This window comes from Cinclus cinclus, chromosome 5 (genome assembly GCF_963662255.1).
Source record: "Cinclus cinclus chromosome 5, bCinCin1.1, whole genome shotgun sequence".
NCBI lineage: Eukaryota > Metazoa > Chordata > Aves > Passeriformes > Cinclidae > Cinclus > Cinclus cinclus.
Genome location: NC_085050.1, coordinates 66833983 through 66854269, shown reverse-complemented (window position 1 = coordinate 66854269; position 20287 = coordinate 66833983).

The window sequence follows — 20287 nt, the reverse complement described above, 5'->3', positions numbered from 1 at the left end:
GCAGAAAGAGAAAAAGAAAATATTTTAGTACTTTCAGAGAGCTGATAAGTCACATAGTCTCCAGAAGTGAGTACCAAAGCATACAGGCATATACCTCAAAGAACAAAATCATGTCTCTTTTAATGGACTTTTCTTGTGAGTTTTCTCCTTACAAAAATGAAAGAAAACACAGCTTAGACTTAGCAAGACTTACAAAGTAATGTTATTCCCACAGCATATTATGAAATAATCATCAGAAATGTTCTCACAGTGTTAGCACTGGATTAAAATTAATTTCTAAGTGATTCATCAATTTAACAAGTAAGATCAATTTAGTAGAACAACTGTTTTATGGCTTCCAGTATCCTTGTAGGAACTTTCTATTTTAACTAATTGCTACATCATTTGCTATTCATTTTAGATAGGATCTCTTCCATTATCAAAAATATTCATTAACGGTAATTTTCATAGCAAGTGAATTCCAAAAGTTCCATTTCTGAGAAATGAATTTTAAGATTCTTGTGACTATTTGCTACTGATACACTAGGTGGCATCAATCCAGGAGGAAATCAGAAAAAAAAAAAAGTACCATTGACTTACATTATCAATCTAATGGAGTAAGATAGACTGTGGATTGAATTTTAGGTTCTATATGCATTTTTAAGCTAGAAAATAAAACAACCTAGCAGACTAAAGTTAATGTAGAAGTGATTTTAGAGAATATTTTTCAACTTTTGGATATTAACTTATTCATCAGCAAATGATTTTTCTTCCCTAAAACATGAATTAAACTTTTATTTTCAACCACAGAACACTGTTATGCTTGAATTTTAGCAGAGATACTATTTTAATTGTATTATGAGATATAAATTTATTTTTCTTAAAAAAGTAGGAGCAAAAGCATTTCATTTTGTTGATAGTAAATCAAGTTACTGTGCTCTCACTGGCAATTGTTTCTTAAAGCTACCTGGGGACGTATATGAGGAGAAGAAAATGGCAACACAGCCACCTGGAAAACTGCAGTTCAAGGGATATTCCTGAGACAGTTGAAAGTACTTCTATTATTTTTGATGACACTCAATTGGTTTCTTCCCTTTATGAAGTTGTTAAGTTGGTTTCAAACCTATATTGGCATTTAGCGCTCAGAGCATTCTGCACAAAAACTTCTACAGCGTAATTGATCATTACATGAAGAACCAGTTCCTTGTGCTGAATATGTTCTCTCCTAGTTTCTTTTGATGAATCCTAGTCATGTCTCCTAAAGCAATGTAAAATATTCACATAAATTGAGACTTACCGAGTCAAATTTCTCTCTCGTATTTTAGTGAAGGTGCATTATTTCTATTTTGTCAACTAGATAGAGAAGTGTCTGCCTTATCTAACAGAGGGGGAAAAATGGTAAATATTAAAGAAAAGGAAGATCAACCTGTCTCTGGACTTTCAAGTTCCTGATTACTTTTACCAGAAGTACCCAAAATTAAATGGATACACACGGAATTGAAAAAACGGTCATGACCTTTTTTTATAACTCTGACAATAGAATCACACAAATTTCATTTTGTAATACTAGACATGACCTGACTAGTTTGTTCTATATGCATCAGAGTACCCACAGAGTCACAAACTCTTGTTCTCTTAAAAGGTATGTACTAAATCATGACTTTAAAAACAATGCCATATTGGAAAGATGACATGTCACAAGAATTAGGAGGAAAACAGTGACAAAACCCCACAGGAATTTGTGATGAATTTTTATTTTATTGTAAAGAAGATACACACTTTTAAAATGAAATATTCAGAATAAAATTTCAAAATAAATGACAGTGCAAAGGAAGTCAAATTCAACATATTCTAATGGTTGTATCTCCAAAAATGATTGCAGTTTTCATAGCAATTACTTTTTGAATAGTAATTTTGACATTCATTGGTTAAGCATATGTAATTTTTACCTTATTTTGAGCATATTCCTCACAAAGCACATCACATAAATATTTGCTCAGTGCTTCTGCTGAAAATCTCTTCTAGTCATTGCTCCATCTAGAGCAATCTGAAATAAATTTTCCCACTCCAACGTTTCCCTCATGCATTGACCACTCTTTTTAACAGTAACTCTGTTCCAGGCACCAGGTGTGTCTAACTTCTGTAAAAAGGCAGCAATCAAAATCAGACACATTCACAAAGGGAATTGCAAGACTTTGGCCAAAAATTTTGTCTGGTGAGTGAGGAAAATATTTTAGTCCCTTTTTTCTCCAACAGCTTTTTTTATGCTTTTCCCTCCACTCCCTTCTGATTTTAGAGTAACTATTTAAAGTACGTTTTGGGCGATTTTGACCTAAATGTAACAATTTTGAATTTAGGGAAAACATTTAAATTGATCCCTTCTAAACTTTCATCTAAGCACGATCTCCTACTGAATACCACGTATCCAAATTATTTTTCCTTCCATAATATGAATAATTTCATTCTCTCCTAGCACAAGTTTTGAGTTCTGTGTTGAAAATATATTTTTGCAAGAGCTCTGAGGGACTGTAAAGAATCAATAAATAACAGCGGTGAAAGCTCAGACCAAATTGAAAGAGGATCTAGATGTTTAAAGAGGGAGATCCCACCAGGCAGTAAGGCTGGTAAGGCTGTCCTGGTGCATATAGAGGAAGCTGTGCCGGAGCAGAGGCTGTGTGTAAAAGTGTTAGATTTTGATCCACTGGCTAGTTTCTCATTCCAGACCCATTTTCGTGGTGCTGCTTCTCTGTTTCGTCACCGTGACAAAGGACTGACCATCAGCCTCCATCACATTCGCATGAAGACCTGACAGAAATACAGAATTGCTGGAAACACGTTCACTGCTTCTACCTCCGTCAGCTTGACTATTCAAATTCTTTTAAAAGCTGGTGCAAAGGAAAAAGAAAAACAGCACCTTCAAATCTTTCACAAAACAGTTAAACCCAAAATCTTTGAAAGCCAAAGTTCCCTATTAATCTGTAAGTATGTGGACGTAGGTGGAAATTTTTTTTTTTGCTTTTTCTTTCTAGATTTTCTAATCTATTTCAAAACCCATTCTAATAGAAACCCTCTTTCATTTTTTCCTATATTTTTTTATTTTTGTTTTCAAAATTTCGAAAATAAGCCTACACAGATAAAAAAGAATCTTTCATTTTTCCTGTCCCTGAACACAATTCTTTCAAGTATATACATTATTAATTTTACCTCGTTATAAAATGCCTCTATTTTTATTGTGTTTTACTTTTTTTTTCACTGTAATTTCAAATTTTGCTGAAACAGATTGCACACAATTGGATTGAGCTCGACAGATGTTTAAATTGGACACATATGCCTAAAGCATTTAAGGTATTGCTCATTAAAGTTATACATATGCTTAAGAGATTTCATGGGTCATGGTTTACTGATAGTTTCTCTCACTCTCAATGAAGTCAGTAATAGCACTTAAACACAAGGTCAAGAGGCATTGCTAACATTCACTGCCCCGTTTGCTTTTTTTAATCTTTTCCCCTTTTTTGGAATGGGGTGCTGTACAATGTCCCCTCTCTCTCTCCAAGAGCTCAGATATAATTGCATATGAATAGAAACTATTACAAATCCATGCTATCCTTCTGCCTCATTAGTCAGAAATCTGAGGGGGAAATGCCACTACTAATATGGCTTAAAACTCACTTGGCTTGATTTTTGTCAAGTTTTAATCCTATTACTTCAAGTGTTTATTAATTAGCAATGCGTGTAGTTATAACTCTTGCATAAATAATAAAATGCAGCTGTTTGTGACCCTCTGAAACATCGATTCTCCTAAATTAGGTTCTCAGTTATTATGTATGCTATTAACTTTGATTTTTCTTGTTAAATCACTCATTGCAATTTATTTTATATTGCAATCTTGCTGCCAGTCATCCCAAAATTAGTTTTTTTCCATAAAGAGCAGTTGTGGCCATATTTCCTTTCAATGTGGTTAATTGTTTACATGCTAATTTTCTCTCCAGGCTGTTACTCTAATCAATATCTAAGACTGCGCATGAACATATGAAGAAAGCTTTGTCCTTACCAGCCTAAATTATGAACAAGGTAATAAAGGAAAAAGTTATCATTAATAGTTTTCTTAGGTGTATTGTACTTCAGTTGAAGAGCGCAAAGTGAATTAATCACAAAGATTTTTCTTACCAGGTCTTCAGCATCATTAAAATCTATAACAATAAACTCTCTCACCTGTACAAGTGGCATCCTAAAGAATTGTCCACCACTTCAGACTTACTGTCATCTCAAACCAGTTTTGGTCTCTGAGCCAGCCATTAGCCCATGGGTAACAGAGCAGTTAATAAAAACAAACAAACAAACAAACAAACAAACAAACAAACAAACAAAAACCAAAAACAACAAAAAACAAACCCATATCTCCTTGGCAACTGGAAGGAGAAAAATGCAGAGTACTTACCACATTCTTAATTTTTTGGACACTGTTTTCTCATGTAAATTTAAGTTGTTTTTTTTTTTTTTTCCAAATGGCAAAATATTATCATAGCTAGTCTTGGCCTTGCAAGGATTTCCTTTACCTTCCTTTTCAGCCTACAACACTTTCAACTGTTGCATGCACACTCCTTCTGCAAAATCAGATTCAAGTACCATCAAATCTCTTTATGAGTGAAGCCAACAACCCTTTTCAAAACTGGTAATGAAGATCTCTGTTTTGTATCATCACATCACACAAAAAGTAGTGGTAAAAATGCTGATGAAATTCCCATGCCTCCATGGCACTAAACCAGGTTGCTCAAGGGCTCTATTCAACCTGGCCTTGAACACTTCTAGGATTGGGGCCCCCACACTGTTCTGCTTACACAAAAGCTTTAAAGCATTTCCAAAGTGTGTTATTACTATGTTGATTTTTTTTTTTTAATTGGATAATAACATAAATATAAAATTATATAATCAAATATCTTTACATGAAAGTAATTTGAAGGAACTTTAAGTGCGCTACCTTTCCATTTAGAGTCAAAATTCATTATGCTTACGTGATCTGTTCTAGAAAAGTCTCTGTGGGTTTAGGATGGAAAAAGGGATAGTCTGATGCTTAACTTAAGTCTCAGAACCTGACTTATAGCATTCTTACAAGACAGCTATTGCTGACTGCTATTAATTAGGTATCCTGGGTTTTGGAATGTTTCCAGTCTGAAAGTTGGTCTCCTCAGGATCATTAATGAGGTCCCAGTTATCCTGCTGTGGGGTGAGTGTGAGTTATGCAGTCACACAGGCTCCACCTTCAGGATGTCTACAGAATTTGATGGACTTGGGCAAAAGTCTTTCCACTTTGTGAGGAGCAGACAGAAAGGCTTAGCTGATTCAGGTAAAAGATTCAATCCTGTCAGCTCTGCACAGAATTCAAAAGATAACAAAAACAAAAAAATAAGGGTTTAATACCTGTGCAAATGAATGGGTACCAAATATATGATGAGATTTCTATTCATGTAGAAAATCCTCCAAACATGCCTGTATCATAGCCAAAGTAGTGATGGCCACATTCTCAGTGTGTTCTGTTTATTTAGAAGTTCAGTATTTTCTTTATTTTTATCTTCAACCAGATAAAAATATCTTTCTCTTCCCCAAATCTATTGTTATTATTATCTATTATCTATAATAATATTTTATTATTATTATAATCTATTAACAATGAAACAAACAATAAGTATTAATGAGCCATGGGGCCAGTTTGTTGTTCTGAATCTGCCTGTTTCCAGCTCTGCACAGTTTTTTCCCACACTTAAGATAGCCCTTTCCTAGGAGGTGGTGCTTGGGAGAATTTGGATTAGATCACGGTTGACTTGAGAAATGCTGATTTGTCCTGTTCAAAATTATTTCGGTAAAACCACAATAGAGGACAAAATTCAAACAAACAAACAAAATTAATAAATTACTTGATTTGGTTCTGAAAGTGTACTTTTGCAACTTCAAAACACAGTCTTTGAAACTTTTTCTCCTGCACCTGTCTCACTATTATTCCAGTCCTAAGAATGAATGTAACAATCTGTTTCTTGTAGGTCATTCTTCTCTCAAAGGGTCTCATGTAATAAAGAAATGTTCAAAATGGTAGATATTGGGGAGAAAAGTTTTGCTAAACAGCTGGCTTGAGATTTTAAATAGCCTGGTAAAAAAGTCAATATTCAGGGTAACAATTTGATTGTCTTGCACATTTTATGAGTCAAAAAGGAAATCACTATAAAAGGAGTAGCACAGACAATTTAACATATTAGTCAGAAGACAGTAGCTGAAAAAATAATAATACTGCAAACAATGATAGATAATCTATTATGAGAGATAATCTTTTATAATAGATAATCTATTTTATTAGCCTTATGCCCTGGGTGGGCTATGGCACTGGGGACAACAGCGATTTCAAAATCCCAGGGTGTATTTATCTGAGCTCCTAATCTTTCCTTATCTGCTGCACAGCCTTACAATGCTATCACTTCAGCTGCTGCCATACCCGAAGTGCTGAAAGGCAACAGTGGAATTCTCAGAAAAACTGGCCTGGGAAGATTGTCTGTTGATAGTTTCAGTCTCAGATAGACATTTTTCTTCATCACTGGCAAGTCACGAGAGAAGCCACTTCTTAGTTGTATGTATAAGTACATGGAGCTTTAAAACTAAATAAAATGAAAGGAAAGCACTATTCTGCTACCGCAGCAAGTTTATTTCATTTGGCAGATTTTAATTTTGCCCATAGCTTCCCTGAAATATATGAGAGTCTGATTCATTAAAAAAAAAAATTTTCTCTGATATCATATTAATATACCATTATTACAAAAAAAAGCCTAATAGCCCAATAAATTATTTTATGGTATTTAAACACAGCAAGTAGATATTTAAATACCAAATTAGAAACATAAATTTGACTGTTAAGGGAATGAACCTGGGCTTGTCCAACAGCTCTGGCATATGCTGAAGCATCTAGAGGAAATGCTGACAAAACTGATCCAAGTGTGCTAGTGTGTTGTGCTAAGTCTAGAATTTAGCAAAAGATTTCGTGACCCAGAGAGAAGGGAAATATCATTACAGAGTGGTCAGTTTTGGCTAATGCTCCTATTATCATTTTCATAGAAAGCTATAAACACGATTCCTTTTAAAAAGGCCTCAGTGCTTAAGGCACTTTTATAGCTCCTAAAATCTACATCTTGCTTTAACCTGATGATGGGGAAAATGAATAGTCTCAAACCATGTCAAAACAACTGCAATTTAGGTCTTCACATAGAGAGAGAAGAGGAGGAGTGAATCAGTTTTTAATTTTCCAAATGATGGAATCAAACTTGTAAAAGAATGTTAAGCAAGAGCAATTTCTTTATATCTGTACAGTCTTCAGGACTGTGCTGAAGAAAAGTTAGGGATTTTTTTCCTTCTGTATTCATTATAAAGCATAAAATTTCAGTCAGAAATGTGCTCAGTTTTGGCACCACTTACCTTCTTTTCACCTTTTCTATCCCAAAGGATGTATCTTAGCCACTCTCAATCTTCTGCCAGCAAAATCAGAAGTCAAAAAACCTCTCAGGTTGTAGGAGAGGCATTCTTGGCAGCAGGGATCAGAAATACTGGGCATAATAATGATAGGATATAAGAAAAAAGGTGGACCATGAGAAGAAAATAAATGCAGAACTCTGTGACACATTTTAAGTTCTATATGCATAAGTAAAGTCATTGTCTAGTTATATTTCTGGGGTTTCTTTCAAGTAGCTCACAGATATTTTTGTTTACTAACAGAGCCATCACAACATTTTATTGAATATATTCAGACTTAGATTGCTAGCACATACCTAAGCCATATTCAAACCAACCCACATAACATTTGCAACACTCATGCCAGAAATTCAACACCAGTGTTGCAGAGTGATTATTTTTGCAAGAAAAACTAAAAAAAAAAAAAAAAAAAAAAAGAAGGATTATGCAATTTCTGGAATGCAAGAGTCTTGAACACAAGAAGACATATGCATATGAAATCCTAATAGATAGGATGCTGACCTAGAAGGAAAAGTGTGATTTAATTCAACAGAATCATTCTTTCATTAAATTATTGACTCAATTTAAATTCTTATTTTGATTTTACAGTCGGGTTGATTATTTCTTAGTAGATCAGTATTATTTATGGCCATTTAACCTTACTAATGCCACTATACTTTTGCTTGTCACTAACAGTAATGAAAGCAATTGGGCTCCACTATATTTTTATGTTAACTACGTAAGAATGACCTTGAGAAGGTACATAAGCAAAACAATTTACTTGAGGACTTTGTTGCTCAACCAAGAAACTTTCTGGCCTGATGACAGTACCAAACAGAGGTGCAAGACTGAACTCTTATTCTCTCTTCATCATTCCCTTGTCAGTACGACAGGGAAGCTAATTCTCTCAGGCTCTGTGACATTCTCAGAATAAAAACATCTCAGAAATAATGTGTCCTGAATGTAGTGTTTACATTAGCAGGGAGTAGGTACCCTTTGGTGTTAACTAATTATAAAGAATTCTGCAAACAGTCTAGTAGACATGCAGTGTATATCCCTTATTCAAAACAATATGTGAGAGTGAGGACCAGGTTTATATATCTCTTTAGAATAATTTTACAACACAATATGTGTATTACCAAAAGTTTAATAAGTGCTTAATGAATTTATGTTGTTTTCACTCACTTGATAATAAAGCCAATTATGTCTATGGGATCTTCTGAATGGTTTGAGAGATATCTGACGAAGATGTGAGTTAGCCAAGTAGAATTTATTCAGAATTTCTTATAAAGCACAACATTTACTTATGCGTCTGTGTGCATCTTGCTCTGTTTATGATACTTTACTTAGAAGGTCTAAGACTTTTAGCTTTATCCCTTGGTATTCTTATGACAAAGTGCAGCTTCTATTTGCACCTGAATAAATGGGAGAGAGTGAGCTGATTATTTCTGACAGTCAGTAAAGAGAGAAGCAAACATACTGGCAGAAATCGATGTGCAGCACTAAGACATGAAAAGGAGCTAAAGGTAACCTGCCTGAAACAGCCAGCCAAGGTACTTTTACCAAATGTGGAGGGAAGGAAAGTAGCTTAAAATGCTATTATCAAATAACCACTCCGTCAAATGTGTCAAATAAATCAAATGCCAGCAGCAAATAAAAAGAGTTACCTTAGGAGCCAGTGTGCATGCAGCTTCTTCACAAAGTGACAGTGAAAGATGACACTTACTTAATACAGCATATCTGTTAGCACATGAAGAATGGCAGTTTATTCTAATTATGTTTTTATAAAGTACCCTTATGTTTCTGCATGCATATTCTTCTGTTTACAGTACCTTGTTTCAAAAGACTGGATCTATAAATGCAAAGTTTACTCTCTCATTTGAAGCATATGCTTTGTGTTTATGAAAAATGCTGCTTCTCACTGCAGTATTACCAGATATGCTAATTTTATTGAGAAAATGTAGCTAAAAAGCAGAATCTCTACTTGAGCATAGAAGAAACAATGAAAAAAATCCCAAGAAATAAAACTCATGCTGTGTATGTTTCCATCTCTGATGGCTCATAATGCATTTTAACCACAGGAACCTTCCCATCATGTATTAATTATGGTCTACAAATAAAATCATTATCATTATGTAATGAAAAATGTGAGTAAATTACTTTTAATATCATGTGCAGTAGAAATTCAACAGAAACCATGCAATTTTTATATTGGCATTTCTCATTATCACATTTGCTCCTACCTGCTGTGGATGTTATTTGGCATTTCTTTTCCCTTCACGACAAACAAACAGAGATTTACAGAAAGGTCTCAGAATAGTCATGCCTGGTTCTTACATATATTAAAGAATAGCACATCAGCTCTCCAAAAACGATCTCTTTTTGCCTCTGTTCCCCATTCTCTTGCAAGAGCCTTAGAATTTCTATTTGTGCTCAATTGCTCTACTTGAGTGGATAAAACAGCTTGGCAAGCAGGGCTCAGTTAAGCACTTCTAGAGCTTTTGCTAAATAAAACCTCCTTTCTTCTGGGAGTCTGCAAAAAGACCATTGAGTGCACTTCTTCCAGCCAATATAATCTAAGTACATATTGACATACCTATGGACAATTTTAGAAAAACCCTTGCTTAGGAATTTGCCTTGATCTTACACCTTTAAGAATCCCTTGAAAATCCCCTGAAGGGAGAGTGTTCAATACATTTAACACGAGACTGAAACCTCAACTTTGATGTTGTCGGACGTCTCCCAGCAAAAAGTGGGTTCTGGAGCAAATATTGATCAAATGTAATGATTAAATCACACCTTCAGGAAATACACTGCAACTGGTTACTGCCAAAACAGAGACTATGTGGAGCTGGCAGTGCAAAGTCCATCTGCAGGGATCTCCAGCAGTTAAGGACATGCTTGGAGGGGAGATGAAGAAGCATTTCCCTTGGTCTGTACACAGCACGAGCCTAGATTGGGCTATAATCAAATTTAGCAACTGGCTCATAAGCAAAGCAAGACTCTACACAAGGGTCCGGGAACACACAAAATAAGAAGGAAAGAAGATGGGGAGGACTTGGTGGTGGATAGGACTAAGTTATTTGGAGCATCCTACTTTTCCTCTAAACTGGAAAACAAGGAGACATTTGCTGTAGTAAATGATCAGTATTTCTGTGTTGTAAATGTTTCATAGTAATGTGCACCTTACATGTTTCCTGAGGATGTAACATGAAACATCAGCATGGACCGCATTCTTCTACATCAATTTGATCTCCCCACATACTTTTCCTTCTTTACCTTGGCTAAAAGGAGATCTTTTAATCAACTTCCTTACATATTAATTTATAAATGTGCATGAGTGCAATCTATGATGTACCAAAGCATTTATTCATGAGAGAAACCTCAGGAATCAGAAGAGAGAAATCAAGGCTCTGGATGACTTGGGAAGAAAAATTTCAAATAAACATTGTTAGACTAAAAAAATGCAGGACAAAGAAAGTTTACTGATATCATACTTCTAAAGAATTTCTCTCCCATATGCCTGTAATTCCCTTATTGAAGAAGATTCCCTTATTATTCCTCATCCTATAATTCCCTTATTGAAAAAGATTCAGTAAAATATTAACTAATAAAACAACTTTTCTGAAAGTGTTACTCCAATAATAAAACACAAGGCTGGACTCTCAGCCAAAACTGAGTTCCTTTGCCGTCAGTAATGGGTGATGTGAAAGATTCCTACCTGGCAGAAAAATTTGCTAAGTTGTTTTTTTCTGGCCCTGTTGGAATCCAGGAGGATATTGCCACTAACTTCTTTTGGACCAGCACGCCCTTTAAAATACTGTAAAAGCCCTCAGAGACGTGACACAGCACTATCCTCAGTATCCCCAGTACATCTCTCACCTCCACTGCCTCTGCATTCAGGCACTCCAGGGCAGGAGGTACTTGAGAAAGTGTGGAGTATAAAAGGCACTCAAGATCTGACTTGAAGCACAGAAAACAAATGAGCCATGTGAAAAATTTCTCTTTGTCATAAATTTTCAGAGTAAAATTAAAGGTGAAACACTTGCCTGGCTCTACGGCAGATGGTCTGATAAAATATTGTTTTAAGAGACCCTAATCACATGACTATAGTCATTATAACATAAATTGATTCAGAAGAGATTTAATCAATTTAATAAATTAATTTAATGCTTCTGCCTGTAATTATTATTCTGCATTTATTATGTAGGATTTTTATTAGCTTAATGGTTTTATACATTTATCAGATACTCGCTGAAGAAAATGTCAGATACTCGTAAAGGATCTGAACAAATCAGAAATTACTTTTTTTCTTTTAAATGGTTTTATTACAATGATTTTCTATTTTGGCTCTTAGCAGTCATGACAAATTGCTTCAGCTTCATTGAGAAAATACTCTATCCAACCTCATCTAAAGCCACAAAACAGATTCAACTGATTATATTGCACTGTAAATCGTGTTTAAATATCTTTATAATACAAAAATTCCTCCAGTGGTCTGATGTAATTCAAAAGAATAATTTTCATTTTATACATTTTTAAAATAAACAAATAATTTTAACACTTTTAGAGTAAATCCTAATGCCTTTGACAAACCTTTTCATTTTCTCACTATTCTAAAACATACCTACATCTCTTTTCCTGTCCTGCATAGACATAGTGAATTCATGTAAATTTTATTATTATGGGCCTTTGGCATTTTATGGTTTACTTTAGTTTCTCTTCAAAATAAAAATATTTTCTAAAGAAAATCTTTGCATTTTGAAAATGACTGAAAAAATATCCAATTTAAAACTGATGTTATTTATTGAAGCAGCAGCATTCACACAGTAAAAAGTTCACACAAATTTTGACGTGCTCACATGATCTTAGCTGAGCTTGGTTAAATCACTCAAGTAAAATTATGTTCTTCAAGGTTACTGCTGTACCCCAGACTCTACATGCCCAATAGAATACAACTTGCAGGAATTTGGCATGGGTTTTTTTTTTTTTTTGTTTGTTTGTTTTTTGTTTGTTTGTTTATTTTTTTTTTTTTAGTATCTGCTAGTAGATATTCCCTCAGGCATCCTTGTGAAATGCCTGTGGAAACCAACTCAGAGCTGGGGAGTCTGAAAGCTTTCAAAGCTGTGAGAGGAAGAACTGGCAGCTGATCTCTTTTTGGTTGTTTTGCATCCAAAAGCAACCTGTCCCTCTATGGATTAACCTTGCCAGTGCATTATTTCCTGCTGCAGCATAGAAAGGTAAACAGTAGCTTTTGGAGTTAGTAGAGCTCTGTTGCATTTTACATTCACCACACACTCTGTTTTGACCCCAAGTTCTCTCAATTAACTGACAAAAAATGACCTGAAGTTGACTTTTCTAAAAAAGGTGAGTGTTCTGAGGCATTTCTTTCTCTTGAGAATGGTGTGGAATTTACATTTACTTAGAGAATTAAATGGTTCTTTTAGGACAATTTCTATTTAGACACAGTTTAAAGCATTAGTAACTTTTAGACAGCAGTTTTAAAACCTTTTCTGACATAAAAATGGATTTGTTTGCATGCAGATAAACCCCATAGTAATCTCATTTTTGCAGGTTGCTATTGCTATAGCCATGATTAATTAATTAGAAATATTAAAGTTAGGATTAACTCTTGGAATTGATTCAGAAATCATTAGAAAGCTTGTACCTCTGACACACAAATAATTCTGATTTTAAAAAGTTAGCCTTATAACATTATACCAACAAGTTCTTAAAAAATCCAAATGGCTTGCAAAGGGAAAAGGAAATATAAGATTAATTGACTATAAAACTATAGAAAGTTCCTCTAGATTGTTCCAGTTAGAGTTTAATTTTTCTCCATCTGTTTACATTTCCTTTTGTGCAAGAGTATAGAGGTTTCATAAAGCAATTACCTTCATTCTGTAGCTCTCCATCTGACTAGCAATAACAGTTTTTAACTCCTAGTTTTGAGGTTAAATGGTAAAAAAATAACTCCACTCTGATGCAACCAAGGGGAGAACTACTGGAGACAGCTTCCAAAAATGAGGCAATTCAGAAAATTGGGAAATTTTTAAGTCTGGATCAAAATTTCACATAGGGAAGTTTTCCCAAAAAATGATTCAGTAAGACTCTGTATAAACAGGACAAGAGTCACTGTGCATATTCTCATAAATTCAAAGTAAACTTTCCCAAGCATGTGGTGTGAGACACCTCAAAAGTAGGTTTTATTTTTCTTTTTTCCCCACAAGAATACAAACACTGATCCATCTTGGAATAAAACTACCTGAAAAAAACATAGCATTTTAATTATAACCAAGGCAGAAAACAGTTAGGAATCTTCAAAAAGAAATGAGGGAACAGGGGAAAACTTTCCTTGTTACAGTGGCTGTCTAGCAAGTTTATTAAGAGAAATAAAGTTAAGAAAGAATAAAGCAAGTTACTATCAATGTATAACACAAAACAACAAAAATTAAAATTTCTAAGTTATTGTCTAGGATTTAATATATCCGGGAAGTCAGTGAAAAAAAAGGCATTTTCTTTTTTAAGTTTTATTCTTGGAAAACATTAAAGACAAAGGAGCACTACTTAAAAGAAAATTCTGAATTCTAAAAAAAACTTGTGACAGATGGCTATTTTTGGAAGCTCCGTATACTGTTGTTTTAAATCCTTGCCTTTTTTTAATAGGTTAAAAATAGATAAGTCTTAATTAAGATTTCTTATTTTTGCCTTGACTAATCATATAACAGTTTTCATGAAAAGTCAGAGCTTTTACGTGGAAGTAGAATATTCTTTATCATTCAAATCAATGTAATTTTAAAAAAAAGCAGAAGCATGTCAAGAATTTTCTATCTCAGTTTCTTCAGGGCAAGACTGCCAAGAGATGGAAAGCACCAAAGGATGAGTCATAAAATTTACAATTCATAAATAAAATTGTCCAATTCACATTTTCATGGACATACCCATGGTGAAATTCATGATACAATATAATGGACAAATAATAATTATTTCCCATTTATTACTTCATTTCCAAATCGAGGAGGCCTGACAAAAGTTTTGTTGAAGTTCTGTAGGGTCAGAGTTACTACTTACATGTCGTATTAGAACCCATCTGTCAAAACAGGCAACTGCACCCCTTGGGTTTGCACAAATGTCATTTCTACAGTTTAACACATCACGGCAACCTTTCTCATTTGCATGCTAGCAAAAATCCCACAGTATTAAAAGAAAATGACTCATACCTTTTTTCATGTTCAGCAATTGCACCTTAGAATGAAACGCGTTGTTGCACAGGATTGTGATAGGCCCTAAAACAATCAGAGCAATCAAAAAAGTGAAACAAAACTATAAATTAAGAGCAAAAGATGACTTTGTATTAAATCTGAGTTTCCTACAATACCAGCCATCCTGTGGAAGAATTTACAAGTGTCAGGAGCCAGATTCTGACCCTATATCCTGCTTAGCGGTGTTAATTTGAGTTGGACTATGTTTTTAAATAGGTTAATATAATTAAATACGTATTTGAGCTTTGGTAGCTACTGTATATTTGAAAGTGCAGTATGTTTTCAGCTGAATTACCCATTTCAGCTGGCCTAGAAATAAAAATAGTTCATTGTGCAGGAGATTTCTGGCTGTTTTTTCATTCTGTATGGGTTTTATTCCTAGCATGTCCCTAAATATTTTCGGTTTTTTAGCTTTATCCACCATATAGTAACATAGCACTAATTTCTTTCTACAGTTTTATTGTTGCACAATATTTCAGTTAAAAAATATTTGGCTTGTATCCTCTGGCACGGAGAATTGCTGGTTTTATGAAATATTATCCATCAACTTAGATAAATTTGTTCATTTTGCTATGTTTTCTTTGCAAAAGAATTGAAACAGATGCATTTATGCTCTGTCCTAGGTAATTTTTCAGCACATTAATACAAGGCTTGCCATTTTCTAGCAGTCTTATGGAAATTATTATTAACTGTGTGTTTGTTTGCTTTTTATATTCATTGATGCTCGGCCCCCAGAGTTGGTAAAAATCCCAGGAAACCAGGTGGTCATCCATTTTAATAAATAAAACATTATTTCTACACATTATTAATGCACCTTCTTTTTGGACCCTATTTTTACGTGTAATCAATTAATACAGTCGATGACATGTGCAGTATTTGGAATTTTTTGAACCTATAAATATTACTGGAGCAGCATCTCATGATGAGACCAAAATGATCACAAGCTCCCCAACCTCAGGAGGGATTCTTGAGAGCAGAGTCTCAGCCCTGCATACACCCAGATTTAGAATCCTCATCTAAATGCTTAGGTCTATATAATGGAATGACAAAACGGGTAAAATGTCTTTACACAAATATGATATGAACTTCCGTGTCTAATAATGACCAAAGGCTGCTTTTTCATGTGGAGCCTGTGATATATGTGGACTTGTCCTGCTAATCAGTTTTGGTCTGATAGGCACTTACTGTTATCCTTCAAATTCAATAATAAGGTTAAGAGGGCTAGCAGGATTGAGAAATGACTGCTGCCGTTTATCTTAGGTGCAGAGCCAGCTTTTAAATGGAAAAAAAAATTACTGTGTGAATCACCACTTTAGAGGGATCATTTTACACACAGCTTTTCTTACTCTAATCTTCCAGTCCTCAGCCACCCATCAAGCAGTATGTTTTGCACTCACAAATTTAACGTCTGAGAGACCTCAACATATCTTCCCAACAGGCATCCTCAGGAAAATTTAAATATTGAATAGTCACCACATATCAATTTTCTTGAGGAAGGCCGAAGGAACAAAGCCACGTGGAGGGGTTTCTATTATTCTGTTGCTAATATTTCCAAACTCCTGATGGCTTCTGGGTGATTAACTATTTGGAATTTTAATTTAGAGCTGATCTAAAGTGTTCTTCGTGACAGCAATCTGAAACTATAGCAGATTATTTCTTTGTAAACCAAAACACAAAACATCTGGTTGCATTCTTTGGTGCCTTTCTTAATGGGATAAAATGGTCTTGTGACACAGATTTGAAAGCAGAAAATACCATAAAAAATGATCACATTTGGAACATGAGTAATACATCCTCTATGTGGTCACAGAAACAAAGTGCCAACAACTATGTGGAAGCAACTACTACACACTACCTCTTACAGAACTCACCCCTAGATTGCCAGATTCCCTCTCAAAACTCATGGAACATCAACTTCTCAGCACCCTTTTTACCAATCTGCCATCCACTAGAATTGCTCGGTGTCCTACAGCCTTCCTTAAACCACTGGCTCTCCATAGCACTTGTGCATGATTCGTGCACAAATAAATAAATAAAATACAGCAGGTGCATTGGCAGAATGGTCCTGTTGCATTCAGACAAGAGGCTTAAGTATGAAGTAGCTTATTGGTGATTTCATAAATTATATATAAATAAGACCAGCATGTAATAAATCTATTTTCAGTCTCACATGGCTAAATGTGGCATGAAAATGAAATGAAAAGTAAATGTATTTACTTTTTCTGATGTCTTACTGCATAATTTATTAGGCTGGTGCTGTTCATTATGTTTTCTACTCCTGTATCTTTCTATGTAAATTCTCTAACAATATCAAATGAAGAAAACTTCTTTTTAAATTAATAATTTCAGGGTTAAACATTAATATTCAAATCAAATATGTTGCTATTGTGGGACTTAAGGGGAAAAAAAAAAAAACCCTTTCATGCTGAGCACAATGAAGGATTGATAGGCATTTCTGTTATCTCATTCATGAGTCATTCTGGACAGTTAGACAAGTTGTTGCCTACAATAATGGAGAGCATTTTACTTGTAAAAGGTTAATATAAAGTCTATTTTTATACTGAACTGAAGAAAACTGTTTATTTATATATTTATTGATTGTGACAAAATAGATATTTGCATTCTTCCTAAAGGAATAAGTAATATTAGTGAAGCTGTATCCCAGAGCCTGACATAAGATGTGATAAGCACAGTATTCCACGGGAGGATGACCACCTAAGTTAAGCTGTTCCAAAGTCTAATAAATTTGCATTAAATTTCAGAAATTTATAAGCAGGCAGGAGAGAGTAGAATTTGTATGACTGTCTTTGCAAATCTTTTACTTTCAGCTCCTATCTCCATCACTTCTCTGCATAATTCCCCTTCTGAATTTAAATCTGTGTCTTGTTTGTTCCTTCAGAGACATCTTCCAAATTTCTTCATTGATAGTGTCAGCCCATAAAGTCAAGCACAAGGAACTATATCAATCTTACACTTCATTTTGCTAACTCTAAGCAACCACATCCAAACTTTGACACTTTCATACTAGAGAGTAATATCACAAAAAAAGTTAAGGTTTAACAATTATCAACTTGCTGACCGCCCTCTGATTTTTCAGTGGAGTCTATATTTTTTTCTTCATAAAATAAAAACAAATGCAAACTTCCAGCAAATATTTATTGATTATATTTTTTCTGTCTTCAGCACTTTCTAGACTGCACAGTTGAAAACAGATATAAATATAAAATATTGGTTCAATGGATGTATGGGTTAATCAAACCAAATATTTTAAGAAAAAAAAAATTCTTTTGAAGTTTAAGTATGAAAAAAATTATGTTTGCCCTCCATAAGAAAAATAGTTTTATAGGAAAAAAAAACCCTGTGAAGATTCTAAATATTAATTCTTATCTAAATTATTATATCATCATCAATGTCTTAACACTATTAATAACTTCCCGTTTGTAAATCAACACCCAATTCACTTGGTCATAAGTGAATGAACCATGAGATTTAGATGGATGGCAAGATAAATTTTGAGATGCAACAAAGAGGCTTGTAGAACACTGGCTGTATCTGAGTCCTTGCCTTGCCTTTCTCTTCTACCTGGGTCTCCACCCTTTGCTGCTAGATCCCATCCAAGCTGGCCCTCATGCCAAAGCCATCCACTTCATCTCCCACATCTCACACTGCCGCCTGACTTTCTGAGGAACTCACAGGACCTTTGTTTCAGGACTCAGGTTTTCAAGAAACAAGCAGGCAGACATGTGGAAGCTGATGCCCTTGTCACTCTGCATTAACCAGCAAAGCAAGCCATCAAATATTCTGTTTGTGAGGAGGAGGCAGGATGAATGGTTAATAATTAGCTTCTTTTGCTCAGCAGTCATTCCCTTATGACTCTAAAAGCTTGAGCTGTGAACTCTGCTCTTTAAGATGAGGCCCCTTTTTGTCACTGTTACAAACCCACTCAGGATTAAAATTAAAACCTTGGAGAAAATGTTCCTACAACTTCTGAGCGTGCACAGATTTCCTTCAGTTCTTTTACCTTGGCTCGACTCCGTGGGTGCAGGTGCATGCACACACTCTTACACACACTGATGAGAAACAAAAAGGGATCAGAGCCTGCAAATCAGAGCCTTTTCATGTGTTTGGGTTCATACTCAGAACAACAGGGAAACAACAAGAGTCACCCCTCTGCTGGATACATTCATTGCAAGACCTCACATTTTTCCTGGCACCAGCTCGAATGACTGAGCAGCATGAGGGGACCTCTGTAAATAACAGGGGGTGTGGGGTAGGGATGGAGACATCTTCTCCAGCCAAGAACACCTGGGGCAATGCCTCCCTCTGCTTTTTGGGAAGACATTTTTCTACATAGGTGATCTTTTCTTATGGGTAAGAGTTTGTGTGTTTTATATGCAACCACTGTCTCTGAACTGCTGCACTGAACCAGGCAAAGGCGCCCTTTCTGTGGTACTAGGGAGCACATTGCCACAGGGAGCTGTGTCCCCATTTCACTTCAGCCATTCCTGACCTCCAGAACTTCCTTCTGATGCTGCTAGGATTTAACCTCATCCAAGGCTTGTAGGTATGTGATTCTTCTTAGAATAAAAATTGCTTAACTCCTTGAATATTAAATTTCAGTGGCTGTGCATCGAAGGGCTCTGGTGTAATTTGTTGGACAGAAAGACCTTTTTAAGATTCTCAGGCAGCCTTGGTAGTTTGTTGAATTGGTAGGAAATATCTGGTATATCTGTGACACACTTGATCTTTCTGCAAAAATGAAAGAGAAGAGGTTAGATTATGCTGAGAGCCCCTTGAGGGAGATTTTAGCATGCAGAGTGGGTACGACTTTCACAATCATCCTTGGATCACGAGGGCACAGTTCAACAGATTGAATCCTCAAAGGGATGGCATTTCTAGAGATTTAGGATGTTTTGCCCAATTTATGTCTATTTCTAGTGGAAACTGAAGCCTACTATTTCGACCTCCTCCATTTCCTGCATAATTTCTTCTGGTTTTAGTTCACAGCTTTTTCATATTGAGTGTTTCTTCACAGATCCAAAGTATGACTATGACGGCACAAGCACTCTGCTAAAAATAGATATTCCTGAATATTATTTTTTATGAGTAGGATCTGTAATTATATTACCAGCACTGTAAATAACTAAAGCACTGATGCTTTTATGATGGAAATGAATTCAGGAGACTGAGTACTTATGAATTAGTGTTTTTCCTCTAAGAATATATGACAGCAAAGAAAAGGTGTCATTACCAGAAATATCTATAGTGATGAAAATGGTAATTAATGACAGCCCCTCTTATTAGCATAAAATAAAACAAATTGCAGATAAACCTCCTTTTTTTTTTTTTTTTTTTTTTTTTTTTTTTTTTTTTTTGTAGGGAGAAAGTGTTTATGACAGGTGGTGCAAAATACTGAGAACAGCAAATCACACGTAGCCTTATCTTTCACATAGGGGTGTGGATGTATTTCAAGGAGTGGGAGTGGGGGGGGGAAACAACTATTAAGACAGCTCCAAAGTTAAAATCTAAAGGAATTTCAAGTAGATAGCTAATCATTTTGC